The sequence below is a fragment of the Thamnophis sirtalis genome, unplaced genomic scaffold (assembly GCF_051295495.1).
Source record: "Thamnophis sirtalis isolate CommonGarterSnake01/CBP01778 unplaced genomic scaffold, rThaSir2_p1.2 scaffold_10, whole genome shotgun sequence".
Classification (NCBI taxonomy): Eukaryota; Metazoa; Chordata; class Lepidosauria; order Squamata; family Natricidae; genus Thamnophis; species Thamnophis sirtalis.
Window position 1 is genome coordinate 58,927,002 of NW_028261390.1, and position 11,218 is coordinate 58,938,219.

Here is an 11,218-nt window from a genome sequence, read left to right on the forward strand (position 1 = left end):
TCCCGTGTCTTGTTGAAATGGTTACCTCAGGAAGCAAGTGGTGAACATCTTATTTCAAAGTATATGGCAATTTTTGTCCTCTGCTGATCAGGAGCAAAATAACTATTAAATGCTTTGTCAATGATTATTTAACATACAGTATTATGTGTATGTAGATGAGCAATCATCTAATGTTTCTCTGTTGTTGAAGAATATCCTTGAAAACATGCTGATGACCGTTCTAACCTTTTATAATAATTCATACTCAATCCACAAACGTTCCATTCGTATTTTACTATGAGTTTCATTTATCATTACCTTATTGGAAACTACCTTATAATCATTTTTTGAGGCTTAAAAGAACTTTCACTGCAGTTCTAGTTGATATTTTTATAAATTGCAGCCCTATTTGGAAATAAATAATTTATTGGGGGGGGGGTTGTTTTATTTTTAGTAGACACTATTGTTCCCTAGCCCTGCGTAATGGAGTGAGCTCTTGTTATTTGTTTCAGCTTCTGCCAACCTAGCAGTTCAAAAGCATGTAAAAATACAAGTAGAAAAATAGGGACCACCGTTGGTGGGAAGGTAACAGCGTTCTATGTGCCTTTGGCGTTTAGTCATGCCAGCCACATGACCACGGAGACGTCTTTGGACAGCACTGGCTCTTTGGCTTAAAAATGGAGATGAGCACCACCCCCTAGTGTCCAGGAATGACTAGCACATATGCACGAGGGGATCCTTTACCTTTATTGTTCAGTAATTCAATTTCTTTTGACCATAATCCAACGGACATAACATAAAATTTCTATTTTCATGTTAAGATAGATGACTAGATTATTTCGATATTCTTATCATGACAGAAGAAGCGTTATAAGGTCTCCATTCTTCACCATTTTATCTTGACAATAACCCAATAAGGAGAGTAAGATTAAGAGAAATGGATCAAAGACTTTCACCGCCATCAAAATAAAAACTCAATTTTCTCTTGTGTAAAAAAAAGATATGGCTTAACTGTACCATGCTGACTTACAATTCAAGTCACTTTATTTTAAGGTCTTAGCATTCTATTACTAATACCAACAGTATTTAAAAGGAAAGTTTTGATTAGAAACAAGAATTGGTCTCAAATTATTCTTACAGTAGTTTGAAGTATTTTTCCCCCACTTATATGGCAAGTCATGTGTCCTGTTTTTCCCCCTTTGCTCATTTTAAAAGTATATTGAGAAATCAACATTGCAACATTAATTCAAACACAGTGTTATTCCATTTTAGTGAGAAAAAGGAGGGGGAAGCTGCCACTACTATAGTGAAAGATGCTATTCTATCTCTAGCACACATCCAGACAGCCAGTGCATCATGAATTCCTCCAATCTCCAAAGAGCAAAATGTATGCAAGCAATAAATTTTAACTGTCTGCTCTTTCAGTCCCAAAGCTCTTGTGGCTTCTGAAACTCTGGAGACACAGAATATATTGTAGAACACTTCATATGGATTAAATCAACAGCTTATTATTATCATATTTTGTTAGAGAAATACAAAATTGATACAGAAGAAATTTGGAACAGAGAATTGTAGTATAGCACATTGCTGAAGAGGGCCAGTTTGATGTAGTTTAAGACTGAAACCAGGAGACTTCAGTCTGCATGAAATCATCTAAATGATGTTGGACCAGGGGTGGGTTCTTGCCAGTTCTAACCTCTTCTATAGAAGAGGTTCCACAAATCTACAGTGCCGTTTAGAATCGGTTCCAGCTCCCTCCCCCTGCCCGTCCACACATCATCAAGATGAAGAGCGAGAGGAGGAATTCTGGGAGTTGAAGTCCACAAGTCTTAAAGCTGTCAAGTTTGAACACCCCTGGGTTTTTTTTTTCCTAAAGGGTTAGGGGTGCAGGAGTCTTGTAACTTGACAGCTTTAAGACTTGCGTGCATCAAACGCCAGAGTTTCTGAGCCAACATTTTGGAGCGTTGTTAAGTGAGTTTCACCACATTTTACAAGTTGGCCACACCCACCCAGTCACATGACTGCCAAGCAGTCCCACTCAGTCACATGGCCGGCAAGCCACTCCCACCTAGTCACATGGCCGGCAAGCCACTCCCACAAAGCAGGCCACACCTACAGAAGAGGTTCTAAAAATTTTTGAAACCCACCACTGTGTTGGACCCATCACTTGCTCTCAGTCCTAGGGAACAGGCAGAGGCAAACCACCACTGAAATCTTGCCAAGATAACTGCAGAGACTTGTGCAGACCATCGCCACAAATCAACACTGACTCAAAGGCATTGTCTGTGATGACCCAGGTCTGGGCATGGAAGCAGCACAGCTGGAACAAAGGCTTAACTCCCCTTTATTGCTCCAGCTTTCCCCCAAAAGTCCCACCATTTCAGGTTTTAAGGAATGTTAGAATTATTTTATATAATTTAAAAACTTCATTAGTTCAACCGCAAAATAATTTTTAGCAGTATTTGGACCTTTGAGAAATATTTTTAAAAAAACTGTCATCTTTTTCCTAATGGAAATGTAATAAAGCTGAAGGAACCTTAGTGCATATGTCATGGATATGTCTTCTGGTCACTCCTTACATATTAATTTTTTGGTGGCCCAGGTTCTTGAAAGCAAATTAATAAAAAAAATATTAATATGACTGCAAGCCAAATCCCTAAATGTAGATTTCTAATTTTATGAAGAACTATGGATGAATTGTATTTGAATTTATGTGAAAAAAGTGATTATGCATTCCTAGAATTATGTTTATATGCCATATATTAAAAAGTAGGCTTAATTAAGCTAGTCAGCCTTTGAATTGGCTTTCTGTTGGAAGGCGGCCAATTTTGAGCAATATAATTCTGGGCTTAAACAAATGATAATTTCCTCTCTAATTTTTGAGAAATCTTCATTGATGTTAGCTGTGTGAATTATTTTATCTCTCATTATTCTTCCTTTTTCTGTTTCTGCTCCTACATCTTTCTCTCTGCTCAAGTAACTATATACTTATTCAGAATTTTAAAGACCATGACGGAGAACTTCAACCCTCAAAATTCACGTGATAATTTTTTTTGAAATGTCATAAAATGTGGTTGGTTTTAATTTTAGTGCCTGCACTTTCCTAAAACAAAGGACCACTTTACAATTTCAAAGTGCGTTCAGCACGAGTGGATAATGCCCTGCTTGCCTGCTACAGAATTTAAAAGACTGTAATAATTTGTAGACTACATGCATGAAAGTTATACACAAAAATTTCTTTTATATGTTTTGTTTTATATTTTCTAAAAACGGTTATCCAGCATGAGATGTATCCTGATAATTGGATCAATGCACACAAAACAGACTGGAGACTAAAAGATCATTTCCCTCTTTTGCCTTTGCCTTTATTCTATTTTTTTACATGTGTGAAAAGATGCAGAAAAGATGACCTTTAGTTACCGCTAGGAAAAAAAAAACACTTTGTAGGAAATACCTTTTCTACAAAGGTAGCAAACAATCTTCAGCTAGAGAAGACCATGAAAGACTAGTGTTATTTCTTAGCAGCTGGAAAACAAATATATGGCATATGGCAGCTTCTTAACCTTATTGCTCAGTGACATGCCGCTTCGTTTATTATTAGTTGCTTAGATACATCAATCCAAAACCAACAAAAACAAATTTCCCTTCCCAGAGTTAAAATACAAAACATGCAAAAGAAAAGTGGCCTTCGCAGAAGAACCTAAGGATGCCTAAGAGTGCTTAGATCCAATACCTTTTAACAGCTATTGCTATTGCTAGGGTTATTGGTTTATTGATGCATTTCTTTGAAATAAAAGCTTTGCTTCTACAGCTTTGTTGTTAGTTTTCAGCATTTTTCAGCCTGGATGCTTTGTTCATAAATATCAATCCTTTTTCTCCCTGCTGACATTACCCCCCCCCATTTCTAAGTGTTAATGTGACATGACTGCCCACAAATCTTGCTTTGAAACATTTATGTATAGGGAGTCCTCGACTTTAAGAGCTGTGCTGGCGCAGTGGTTAGAGTGCAGTACTGCAGGCTACTGCTGCTGATTGCTGTCTGCCTGCAATTTGGCAGTTCGAATCTCACCAGACTCAAGGTTGACCAGAATTGCAGGTTAGTTTCAATATGGGAGGCTCCCTCCCATTTTTTCCTTAGTTTTGTCTTTTATGACAGAAAAAGCTTGACTTGAAAGAGTATTGAAATGGCAGCTGTTTACATTCTGAATTGATCAGTTCTCTTGTTGGCCACTATGGTACTTATTCTTCTTGGTACATCAAAATATTGAAGACATTGGTTGCTGCAGTGAGACGTATTTGAAATGTTGAATTCAAATTGCCAATATGAGGTCTCCTCTGCTTACTAGACAGAAAATAAAGCTCACATTTGCAAATTGGTAGGAAGGTAAGTGAATCCCACTTATCATCTAGAGCAGTGATGGCTAACCTTTTCTGGACTGAGTGTCCAAGGGGTGTGCCCCCAACCACCCGAAATGCAATGTGTGTGCCCATTTTTCTATGGCATTGGTCCAACATCACCAACAAAACAGCTCCAAATACAGACATTGGCAGTATAGCCAAGGGCCCCAACCACCATTATTCCTTGAGATCCAGGACTCTGGAGGCTTCAAAGGGTAGGTCTGAGGCAAAAGTGGGATTCACTTACCTTCCCTACCAATTTGCAAATTTGAGCTTGCATGCATCATCACTGCCTTCTGCACATGCACAGTGTTTGCAAATTACATCTGGGTGAGTGGGCAGAGCCTCCCACAGCTGCCGCTAATGGTTCACCCGAACCAGAGAGAACCAGCTGAATACCAATTCTGGTCTGAGGATAAAAGCCTACCAGAATCCTGACATCCCATCTACAGACTATATAAATGGCTGCTGGGAAATCAGTATTGGATACAAAAGGTAATGGTTAGAAAATAGCTTCTCCATTTTAGGCTACTAGTTAGGAAACATAACGCATTTGTAAGAACTAAGACAAGTGGTATAAAAAAATAATAAGCTATGCTGGAGTTTCAAAATGGATTAGAAACTTTATTTTATAAAACAATTGGCAATAAAAATGCAAGGTATTGCCTACCGATATGAGTATAACCCTAACCCTAATCCTAACCCTAACCCTAACAATAACCCTGAGCCGAACCTGTGATGTAAAGGAGAAATTAGCAGTTATATGTGTATTTTCAGGATGGTAAAACATTCTGCTCTTGTCTGTATAATCCATCAATTACTACTGAAATCTAGTAGTACTTGCTGAGATTCACATCTGTCTATAGCTGGACAGTTCAGTTATTGAAAATACTGAAATATAAGCAATTATCTGGATTTCTCAAAATTTGCTGAATTTTGTAGGTTTCTTTCCTATAGTTCTTGCTATTCAAAAAATGAGTCTATTATATTAATTGGTTTGGTTTGGTTTGGTTTGGTTGGTTTATTGGATTTATATGCTGCCCTTCTCCCAAGGACTCAGGGCGGTGTACAACATTTAAAAAAACACATATTACAAAAGTTTAAAAAAATTAGATATATTATCCAAAAAACAAACCCAATTGAGATTAACAATAACATTTTTAAAAAAATTGATTAAAATTCTTGTTATGTCCTTGTTATGTCTTGTTATGTCCTTGTTTCAGGAGATGTGTCCGCGCAAAGTTGATTTTGATTGGCCAAGCCGCGAAGCTGGAGTGGGAAGTTTAGCGCAACCTGATTGGCTCCCTCGTTGACAGCTCGGGGGTAAAAAGCTGTCAAGTGGGAACTGTTCTTTTGCCAAGTTCTGAAGTTGCTGTTAGCATGTTGTTGTGTTAAATAAAGGCTTCTGTTAAAGTAGCCGCTTCACCTCAGTCATTGCCACCACATATACATATATAATAATTCTAATTCTCTTTTAAAATTATTTCTGTTCCTGATTAGCATATAATATAATATAAATACATAGATAATATCTGTTTACTTATTGAAAGCCTTTTATGGTAACAATGTAAGCTGTAATTTCTAGTTGTTTATGAATAATAGCATTCAGTTATCCGGACCTTTGATTGACACCATGACCTCTCGCTGAAATGTCTATTTTATACTGCAAACATATTTTTGAGAAATGAGTGGCCCAAAATAACATTTGGCTTTTCTTGATATTCTGACAGTCCAGGAGCTGATACAGAAGTAAAAATATAGCTAAACCCTTCACCTTTAATTTCTTTCAAATGGCAGGGAAACAAGATGATTGCCAAAAATCTGAAAGATTAATTCAAGATAGCAAAAACTGTAAAATGCAGAAGACTATCTAAAACCACAGGAATATGAAATCAAGCCTACTGATTTTCTTTGGATACGTTCTCTTAAAGCAAAGTGAAGTATTTTTCAGGCAGTCATATGACAGATTTTTCTTGTGTTTGTGATTCATCATCCAGCCTCAAAAATCAGTAAAAGTAGGACTTAAGAGGAATTAAAAAAAATATGTGGACAGTCTCTTTATCCTTAAATAAATATCATAAGCCCAATCATTTTTCCTTGAACAAAACTGGAATTCTGCCATGTCTTTTTTATATAGGAAAACACATTGTGAAAATGACACAAAATTACACTCTTTATTAAAGCTAGTGAAACATTAAATTCAGCTGCGTGACAAAATATAACATAGGTAAATAAGGTTTGACTTTTAAATATTGCCGATCTTTGACAATTCAGTTATTTTTCTGTTTTATTTAAAGTATGTTAATGTATTTTCTTTTTCCTGTCAGTGAATTACCGTTATTATTATGCTCATAACAAGCATGTCACAGTGTGGTATGTATAATGTCAAACCAAAACAATATCAGAGTTCTAAAAGAAGTAAAATATTATTCAGCATAAAGTATCAACATTGTTCTAGTTTCATATTTGCTTTCTTTTCTTTTTTATAAACACTTTTGCCAGACATGGATTGCTGCATAATAAAAGTGTGTCGTATATGACATTGGTCACCTTTGTTGATCTTTGGTGAGGGTAGTGCAACCATCCTCACTCCTTTTGATCTCTCAGTGGCTTTTGATACCATTGACTAGGGTATCCATTGGGGTTGCCAATGGCAATGGCTGGGTGGTAAGGTTTTGTGCTGTTTCTGCTCCTTCCTTCAAGGCCCTTCTCAATGGGTGTTAATAGGGAGTGGGAGGTCCAGCCCTCCGCTGTTATCTCATGGCATTCCACAGAACTCAGTTCTCTCTCTACTTCTTCTCTTCCACTCTACATGAAGCCACTGGCTGAGATCATTGAGGATTGAGGTATCTATAGTGTTGTGGCCCCGCAGGAGCCGTTGGAGCTACCAACAGACTCCGATAGCAAGGGACCCTATGAGTCGGCTCTGGAAGATGTGGAGGACCCTGGGCAGGGTTCAGACTCTGAGCAGGGACCAGAGAGGCTGGTTGGCCACCAGGAGGCACCTGAGGCATGGAGCCATGGTGAAAGCCAAAGGGAGTTTGTCCCTGATGTCAGGCCCTGGAGCAGTGGGGAGGAGCTAAGGGAGTTGGTCCCGGACACCAGGCAGAGACGGGCTGATAAGCGCCGGCAGCAATTACGGAGACATAGAAGATAATTGGGTCCAAGTGGTTGTGATTAGGCTCCTCCCAAGAAAGTATATAAGAAGAGACTTTGGGAGGAGACCTTTTGCAGGACACAACTGTTATACTAAAGCTGGAGAAGCTCTTGTGTGTATTTCTTATCTGTGGAAGTCTAGGTTGCTGCCAATGTCTTGCCTGTTAGTTAATTACTGTGAATAAATTGGCTAACAGTCATCTTGTGTTGGCGTGACTCACCGTATGGAGGGAGGGGGAACGTCAGAACATATAGTATACTGATTATCCCCAACTCTATACTCCTGGTGACCCAGGTTGCTGACCTCTTGGTATCTGGAGGTTATGGGGGCCTGAATGGAGAACAAACAACTGAACTCTTGCAAGACCAAATGGCAGCTGTTTACATTCTGAATTGATCAGTTCTCTTGTTGGCCACTAACTAAAGTATGGTATTCATTCTTGGTACATCAAAATACTGAGAACATTGGTTGCTGCAATAAGACGTATTTGAAATGTTGAATTCAAATTGCCAATATGAGGTCTCCTCTGCTTACTAGACAGAAAATAAAGTTTTATCATCTAGAGCAATGATGGCTAACCTTTTCTGGACTGAGTGTCCAAGGGGTGCGTCCCCAACCCCTCAAAATGCAATGTGTGTGCCCCTGTGCATGCACCCTGCCCCTACACATTCACACACAGGCCCCTCTCATGTGCCTGGCCCCCCCACATGCACATGTGGGCCCCCACATGCACCCCCATGGGCATGCACCTGTGGCCCCCTGCACACACTCCACCCTCCCATGCATGTGTGCATGCCCCCACACACATGTCCTTCTCCCTGCACATGTGGGGGAGAGACCTGAAGACCAGCTGGCCAGCAGGAGGCATGTGTGCATGCACAGCAGAGCTGAACTGGGGTGACGGCATGTGCTATAGGTTCACCATCACGGATCTAGAGAATGTACAGCAGGGCTGTCAAACTCCAGGCCCAGGGCCATGCCCCCATCCGGTTTAGTGAAGGGGGGGGGGGAAGTCCCAATACGTCCCATGATGCTGCTGTGACAACATGAGTTTGACACCTCTGATAAAGAGGGTTCTGCGTGCAGGGGGCAGTGGATACAAAATTGTAGAATATGCATGTACTTTCCTTTTCTAAAAAGCAAAAGCTCTCTCATTTCTGTGCTTCTATTATTCTTGGTAAATGTTCTTGCTAATGAATTAATTAATAGGTCACCCAACTGCTAAATATTTCTGGGCAGCTTACAACTAAACAAAACTGTGGAATCCCACTGTTTGGATGTGATCTTTCTCCAGACACACACTTAACAATAGGACTTCACCCAGAGAAGTCATTACGATTGACTATGCATTTGTCGCTTATATGCCATGTAATATATAAGATGCTTCACTTAAACAAAAATGTTTTAAAAGAAACTTTCTTATAATTTCCATTTCTTTTAATTCCCTCTTTAATTTTTTTTTTTTTTGCACTGAGCATGACTTGGTAAATCAGCAAAATCAATATTTCTGTAATAAAATCTTTCTTATTAATCTTGAATGACTATAAATCTAGTTACATTCAGATTCACTTTCTGAGTGTGAAGAGGAAGGAATCTGTTATGGGGCAGAACAAACTAATTATTGGTTTCTTATAGAGACTAAATGAAACTCATGCATTATTAAATCTTAATGACATCCTTGACAAATGACATCCTTCAGCACAATTTGGCCTGCAGTCAGAGGACCAAAGGAGCTGAGACTTCCATTAATTTGTTCACCTTGTATTGTATTTCCGTTCTGTGGTAATGCCTTGCTCTAAGATGCAATGGCCTTCAAAAACTGAGTTCAGTATTTTGCTTCTGGACAAAACCATATTTTGGTGAGATATTTAGACAGCTTTTTTCTACAATAAGGTGAATGGCATGTAGTGGACTGTTTTGAAAAGGATTAAATTCTGATTAGTTGTTCAATGATGTGTGTGTGTGTGTGTGTATTTGCTAACTTCATTGAAAGGAAATATATATATATAGGGTGTATTCCTCTCTTCTCAAGAAAAAAATCTGTTTTTGCCAATCAGAGATTATCTCTTACAACTCATGAATCTTTTTCAGTGTTACTAACAGTCTTAACACAGGCTTTTCACTGAGTCGTACTTTAAAGTGATGACAGTTAGCTTATCTTCTATGTGATTAAATTACTTTGGCTCATATACATCTTGTTTTTAAATTTTCAGCTTTGATTCCACTTTCAACTTTGTTTTCTTTCATACGAAAACAGGACAGAACATTTTGCAAAGTAACTCTCAAAGAAGGGAGTTTGCAGTGAATTGATTCATTTTAAACATCAGGCAAAACTTATAGCTGTAAGGGATTTCCATATTTATAGTTACACAGTTACACAGTGGCACAGAGTACACCGGTTAGAGGGCAGTATTGCAGGCTACTTTTGCTGACTGCCAGCTGACTGCAATTTGGCAGTTTAAATCTCGCCAGGCTCAAGCTTGACTCAGCCTTCCAGCTTTCCCAGGTCGGTAAAATGAGGACCCAGATTGTTGGGCCCAAAATGCTGACTCTGTAAACCACTTAGAGAAACCTGTAAAGCACTGTAAAGTGGTATATAAGTCTAAGTGCTTTTGCTATCTATATTGAAAATTTCTAGACTGGAAATTTTGAGTAACGTACTGTATTATCATGCTTCTTCACCATTAGTTTTTGTAATGTGAAACATGGGATAGAGATCTGCCTGCAAAAATCTGGATGACCAGTAGATGGAAGCTTAGTGTTTCTGCTGCCATTTGCCTTTTCAGAGCTCAAATGTGATAACTCTAACTTAGAACTTTTGTTAAGAAAGCACACTCTGTAAGGATGACTTCTGAATATGAGTTTCCCCTAAGATAAAGCTTTCAGAATGTTTTTCTCCCTTTCAAAGCACATACTACTACTACTACTACTACTACTACTACTACTACTACTACTACTACTACTTCTTCTTCTTCTTCTTCTTCTTCTTCTTCTTCTTCTTCTTCTTCTTCTTCTTCTTCCTCCTCCTCCTCCTCCTCCTCCTCCTCCTCCTCCTCCTCCTCCTCCTATGACACAATGCATCAAATCAATTTAACTCAGTGCCACCATATTTTCTTTAAAACAGTGAGATCCTTGGTGCTCTCTGAGCTTGGTGGGTTTTTTTGGGGGGGCAGACATTTCATTATTCAACTAAGTAACATCATCAGTGTTAGCTTTAGAAACAGTTCTCTTTAAAAAGCAGAAAGGATCAGAAGATATCAATGTTATTTCGATTGTGATTACTGAAAGATTATAGGTTTTTTGCACATTGATATAGTAATACAAGCATTTACATAGAACTAAGTATAAGCTAATTGAGTAACTCCACAGCAAAAAGTTAAGGAGAGTTGAAGTCCAAGTTCCTTAAACTGAACATATTATTCTGGCTTAAAACAACTGTGGAACTGTAGGTGAGCTGAACTATAACCCATATCATCCTTCACCTGCGAGGCAGGCTGTTTTGGGGGATTGGGGGGGGGATATCCATGGTATGGTATGATATGCATATGGGTCAAAATCTTCAAAATGGCAGACAGAGGGTTTTGATTATAACACTAGACCTTTAGATGTTGATACTCTCCAAGGATGCCACTGAATCTGCTTCATCTGTTTTCTTACATTCTTATAAAATTAAATACAAATTCA